Below are 7,066 nucleotides of genomic sequence, written 5' to 3'. Positions count from 1 at the left end.
CTTTAGTGTGGTCATGTTGTAACATTTGTTTTATGTTACTGTTCTTTTTATAAACAAAGAAAGGCAGTTTACCTAGGATGTCAACAAGGTCTCTTTTCCCTTCTATAATATTCCAATTATTAGATATAATATTTCTGATGTCAGTACTATCTACAGACATTTCTTTGCCATATCTAGTCCTAGCTATTTCCTCTGTAGAATTTCCTTTATCTTTCTGCTGAAACTCTTTTACTAAGATAGGTTTAAATTGTTCAGATCTCTTGGAAATGATTTCCTGTGCATTTTTATTTAACATGTCTACTCTATAGCCTCTTTCTTTAAGCAAGGCAGCAATAAAGTTTACCTCTTTTTAAAAGTCATTATCTTCACTTGTCATCCTATAGGCTCTTATAAACTGGCCTCTGGGTATGTTGATTTTTATAAAGTTAGGATAATTGCTTTTATGGTGAAGAGAACTGTTGGAAAATGTGCTCTTATAATGGATTTTACTTATAAATTTATTGTTACTAGTGTTCCAATTTAAATGCACATCTAGAAAACAAAGTGTGTATCCTTCACCTCCTAATGCAAATTTTAAGAAATTGGAAATATTATTAACACTGGCTAAGATGTGATTGGTGTTACTGAGTTCTAGCAGATCTTTGCTTATAATAAAAAAACAAATCATCAACAAACCACTGATAAAACAATATATTTTTGGCAAAATCTAGTTTACTTAAAATTTCTCTTTCCCAACAGCCTACTACTAAGCTCCTGAAGGCTGAAGCTACTGAGGACCCCATAGCTACCCCCTTAGTTGTTTATAGTATCCATGATTAAACATAAATTATTTTCTAGTATTATTTCTAAGAGGGAGCAGTATAATTCAATGAGAGAAGTATCTATATCTGTATAATTGTTTAGATATAATCTAATACATTCAAAACCTTCTTGTTGGGGTATTGAGGTAAAGAGAGACACCACATCTAAGGTTAACAGTTACCTTCTTCGTATCTATATGCATCCTGAAAGGACTTAATGCTGTTAAAAAAAAAAAAAAAAAAAACGAATCTCTAATGTAAGATGGTAAAGCCTGAACTATACAATTTAATATATAGTCTAGAAACTAGAAACAGTGAGATTCCCTCTATGCTACTTTGTGGTGCAGGCACTATCGGTCTAAATGGGGGATTTTTTGTATCTTTATGAATTTTTGGTATCACAGACAGAATACCTATTTTAGGATATTCGACCAACATAAAACTGTATAGTTCAAAATCTATTAATCCATTTGTGAGGCAGTCATACAAATAATGCTGTGCATACTTAAAGCTATCATGACTTGTTGTATAGTGACTTCTAAGTATTCTTCACTATTGCCTAACATTTTTTCAATGGCAGTGTTATATGTTTGTACATTCATGACTACCAAGCAACTCCCCTTGTCTGCTTTCATGAATCTCACTTGTTTCAACTTACTAAGTTCATGCAGAGCTTTCTTTTCTTTTGTGATTATGTTAAAAAAATTCCACTTTTTTACTGTTTAACATTAACCTAATATCTCTTTCACAGACTTGTTCAAATGTTTTAAGAGTGTGATGTAATATAGGGTTGAAAGTAGGTTATCTGAACCCATAACTAACATTAACATATTTCAGAATATAATTTAAATTAAGCTTTCTAGTGAAATATTTTAGTTCTAAAAGAGTCTTAGTAAGATTTGCTCTATGACTAGGGATAACATTTATCCCAAGTTCTAATACTTTTTATGACTGTCATTTAGTTAAAACTAAGATAAATTATAAAGTTTAGGCAATGAACTCACAGTTTGTGTAGAAATATCTAACATTTCTGTCCTCTACCTTTTCCCTTTCTGCAAACAGTTCTATTTTCTGCTCTTGTTCTTCTAGAGTTTTTTGGAAGAAAATCTTGTTCTTGCGCCTCCTGGGGCCTATTAGCCGAAAGCAATGGGAGTTCAGGAAAATCATCAGCCGAAAAGAAAGCTTCCTGTGTAGTTCCTTCCCTATTTATCAGCTCTGGTCTGTTGATGACATCATCATACTGTTGCTCCTGGTTTGTTCTTAAAGGGTCAGCTTCTCTAAACTTCTTAACAAAGCCAGTGTTGGTTTTGGAGTTGTTTTTACTGATAAATTGACTATAAGCAGCGTTAGACCCATAAGCAGCAATATCACGGTCTAACATTTTTTGTTTCCTTAATGTCACAGTTTTTTCATAATGATCAAGTGAAAGAAAAAGACTCATCCTTCAGTTCCATCTGTCTAGGTAGCTTCTTATTTAATTTAGCATTAGTATTTACTATAGCTCTTTTCAACTGCTACAACACTGTATTATTATGTTAATAAGCAATTTAAGAAAAACAATGCCCTCTTTGTTAAAGAAATGAACCAGTTCCTGGAAAAATGGGTTGCTTTCCTGGATCCATTAGGTATTTCTTCAAACCTTAAGCTTTTGTGAATAATCCCCAGGTTAATACAGTGTTCATAATATATATTTTCAGAGGACACAGCATGGTATTTTTTAAGATTCTTTTCAAGTTCAAACACAACATTTTTGGTATGATTTCTTACAGAGTGTTCACCTGTATTTCTATGAATGTTAGCAAAGGGATCATGATTATAATGTAGGACATCTGTAACATCCTTAAAACATGAATTTGAGTCCAAGCCCTTGTATGTCTGACCCCGTGGCAGAACTTCTATGACAATTTTTCTGTCTTCTTATGATTCACTGGACCCTTTGTAACCCTCAATTCTCAAACGATCGATGGATTGGGGGCTACTACGACCCATAAGTCCCTTCAAGTTTTTTGCACTTCTGCAAATAGTAAAAACAAATCCTTGAGTGTTTTCTCTTGGCTTTCAGGATTCAGATGAATGGCTAAATTGAGTAGCTCATCTTCTAGGGCACAAGCCATGGAGTAATCCAGCACAAAACACGAACACAAAATAAAATCTGGAACAGTCTCCAAGCAATGGTAAAAAACAAAGAAATACATGCTTTAAACCATTGCTAAGCCAGAAGACAAGCCTTAAAACAACTCTACCATTAAAGTAACTTTATTTCATGCTTTCATCAATAGTAATGGACTTCTTCAAAAATGAATTACACGAAAGATACATGATCTTAAATATTTGAAATAAATCATGTTAACCAATCACAATAAAAATACAATTAACAAACACATCCAGTGTTAATTGCCACTCTATTTAACCCTTTAGCATCTAAACTCCTTTAGCCAACCTACAGTCCTTCAGAAAACATTTAATATTTGTGAAGGGGCAGTGGTGACTGCCCATGAGTGGGGACCTCAGTCCCACTTTCCATCTGGTGTCATATGACCCTCTGATTCCCAACCACCCTCCCTGTCCAAGGTGTTTACCCTTTCATGTGTCATACACCACCCCTGTCTGCTGTCTTGTCTGTCTTGTCTGTTTGCAAAAGCAACTTCTCCTACCCAACTTACCTCCCAAAACTTACCTACAACCCTTCCCCAACATCCCACTCTCACCTTAAAAAAGCGGCATCTGTCACTCCAAAAAATCCTATCCCATACATAGTTCTCCATTTTGCCCCATGTACACACTGACATTAATCAAGTTACCCCTGAATTACTCAACAAATGTATGTTACCCACCCCCCTCCATGTGGGGTGTGAGGCTCTAAATTCAAAATTGTCCACATTAGTCACAGCTGTCGCTGCACAAGAAATGGAGAGCTATGGTCCTTTCCTACACATGCCCTGCACATCCCTATCTGCCTTTCATAATGTTTTTACCCTGGCTTGTGCCCATTTCACCACTTTCCTATCACTCTTTTTTTTGTTTTTGAATATAGTGTGGGTTTAAGTGGGAGTAAGTGCCACTAATCGAAGTTAAGGGAACCTAAGTGTCTCGTGTCATTGCTTAGCATCACACAAAACTGTGCAAACTTTAATTGCTGCTTTAATCACTCTATCTCATTCAACCACTGTTCTGCCCAGCAACAAAATAAGCAGCCCTACCAAGTCTCAAACCCAGGATCCTGTGCACTAGAGTCTGAGGAACACACCACTATGCCAAATCAGCTGTGAGAATAGTTAATGCTTTTGTAAATATATCATGCATTAGTCATTTAACATTAGGGGAAAAAAAGGACATTACTGCTAAGTTTTGAACCCATGACCTTATGCACTACAGTCAGAGCAACACACCAAATCAGCAGTAGGAATTATTTATTTATTTATTATTTGTTAACCGGGAAAGTCTGACTAGAAATAAAACCAGTTTTCAGCAGAGGGCCAGGGAGAAATGCTCCAGACACATGTCTTTTTAATGTAGGAGGAAACCAGAGCACCCGGAGGAATTCCACATGAACGCAGGGAGGACATGCAGACTCTGCACAAAAGGCACTCCAGCCAAGAATTGAACTTTAGAACCTCTTGCTGTGAGGTAACAGTGCTATTGCTGCACCACTGCACCTTCCATGTAATAATACTTTAGTAAATATATCATGCATTACAGTCATGTAACATTAGGAAAAAAAGATGAAGTGAACAGCGGCCCTTCTCAACTAGAGTCACAGCAACATACCACCATACCAGATCAGCTCTGAGGAATTACTGATGCATTTGTAAATATATCATGCGCTACAGGGATGTAACTTTAGGGGAAAAAAGACATCAGTGAAAAATGTTGAACCCAAAACCATTTGAACTACAGCCAGAGCAACATACCAGCAAGCCAATTGACTTCTGCAGTGCGACAACTGTTTTTACAAATATATACTGATTGCCAGTCACACACTACTCCTATGTATAGTGGCCCAAATCACAGTGTATTTGGGCCTCTGACACAGACACAAAACCAGTACACAGACAAATAAATGCTGCTGAATGTACAGGAGGCCTACAATATCAGGCAGAGCTGACAACTGTGCAGACTGTTGCTGAATATCCATAGTCGATCCCCCTATTTATGGCAGGTTCATCATAAAACCTACTCTGTGCGTTCACATACTGGCAAGGCAGTGCAGATTGAGGTTACAAAAGCATGACACACAGCTCAGTGTCACACATCATACTCATCAGAACACACATGTCCATGCTAATCTTGTGTTACACACTGTATGCATGCACATATGTCGTACAAATGCACCTGCCATAATAATGACTTGGTAGCTCCATCTGTTACAGATCTAGCATCTGTCACATCTAGACACCCACAGTCCTGGCCCACAGCCCAGTGTGTGGCATGACAACTACATGCATGTCAATAAAACATAGGAATAATGGAGCCCTGCAATGTCCAGCAAAACTGGTTACTCCTACCACAGTCAATGCCACCCACAGTAGCATGTTAAAGGCCTGCAGGGTGGGACACGTTTCACAATTATGAATGTGTAGTAAATGTTGACTACCACTTTCTGGATGGCACTATTATGTAACATATGCACCACAGACATATGCCTCACCTGGACTGTTGTGGGTACCCTCAACCAGGCCATACTCTGACACAACAGCTGACACCACACCCTCACTGACAGTAACAGCTTGCTCTCCCCCAATGTCTTCACAATCCCTACTCTGACTCCTGGTCAGAATGCAGCAGCTGTGGCCTGCTACACATGCAGCAGTATGTCCAGCTACCTGCTACAGACCTAACATTGCTCCCAAACACCTAGACCAGGGCTGGGTGGGATGTTGATGTTTTAAGGGACATGTCTCAGTCTGCCCCTCAAACATACACAGCTGATAAACCAGCATCAACTGTAGCAGCATGCACAGTCAGATAGAAAAGGATCTGTAATACTCACATCTGCCTGTCCCCTTACTCACCCTAACACACATTTACACAGTACACTGTTACAGAATCTGAAAGTTTGTTAATAATGGCCAGACATAGCATGCAAAACTATGGACATAACACATCAATCCAAACAATGGACAGTATTTCTACCTACCCTCTGTGATGCTGTAGCTCCCACACCTTGATAATGTCCTCCTCACAGGACAGGAAAAGGGGCAAGGCCCACATGAAGGCCTTAATTATAGCACTGAGTTGCCATGTCATTGGCTAATGGAAAGCAACACAGCTGTTCTGGATGAAATTAGCAAGTGGGAGACACATACTGGTGCACAGGCCATCACCTGTTTATGAGCATTATCTACAAAAGGCAAGTTGCTGCCTATGCTAAACAGGTCTGACACTTTCTTCATGAAGACAGACTGAAATTCTTTACAACACTACAAGTGGATTTCTTCTCACAAAGGAATATAGCACTATACCAGGTATGTTATACAATTAAGAATGTAATGGAATGCAGATGGGGGATGCAGTCATAGAAAATTGAAATTTAAACAGTAGGTCTCAACACTTCCTGGACTGACATGTTGCTGTTAGTCAGCTGCAGCACATATGGCCATACCTGATGGCTCTGTCTGCAGTGGCATAGATCACAGCTCTGGCCCCTGAGTCACGTCAGCAATGGTCAGCTCAGATATGACTACTACTGGATTGTCTGTTGTACAATACTGACTGTGACACTGCCAGCCCAGCTAACTGGGATGTTGTAAAAAATTATATGTCATTTGTGAATATTAATATGATACATATGCTTGTCTTAGACATGTAAGAGAACTATATATTTTATGTGGATATTAAACAAGTGGTGTTGAAGTGTGTGTTGAACTGTATGTTATCTACTGAGTTCATACCTCTCAACTGTCCAGATTTTTGCAGATTGACCACATATTTGCCTCATAGTTTTAGTACATACATTTGTGTTTTATCTGGCAAATCATTAAAGACTGAAGTCATAAAATAATAGCACACATTTGAATGTCAGTCATCATATCCATCAGAAAATTAATGCGAATGCAAAACCTGGTATGCTATCAACTGGCTAAGTTTGTAAGAACAAGGGTTATAAAGTTTCACTATTTTTGGGCCTTTGTCCCTCCTTTATTTGTGCCTTTGTCCAGATGTCTTGCTCTAAGAGGTTGAGAGGTATGACTGAGCTTCAAGAGTGTAACCACAGTGTACCATACTGGCAAAGAGCAGAAATGTATATAAAGTATTACCTGTGCAAA

This window comes from Protopterus annectens, chromosome 2.part0, assembly GCF_019279795.1.
Source record: "Protopterus annectens isolate FY-2018-M chromosome 2.part0, PAN1.0, whole genome shotgun sequence".
NCBI classification, from domain to species: domain Eukaryota; kingdom Metazoa; phylum Chordata; order Ceratodontiformes; family Protopteridae; genus Protopterus; species Protopterus annectens.
Note: the sequence above shows the minus strand (reverse complement) of the source record.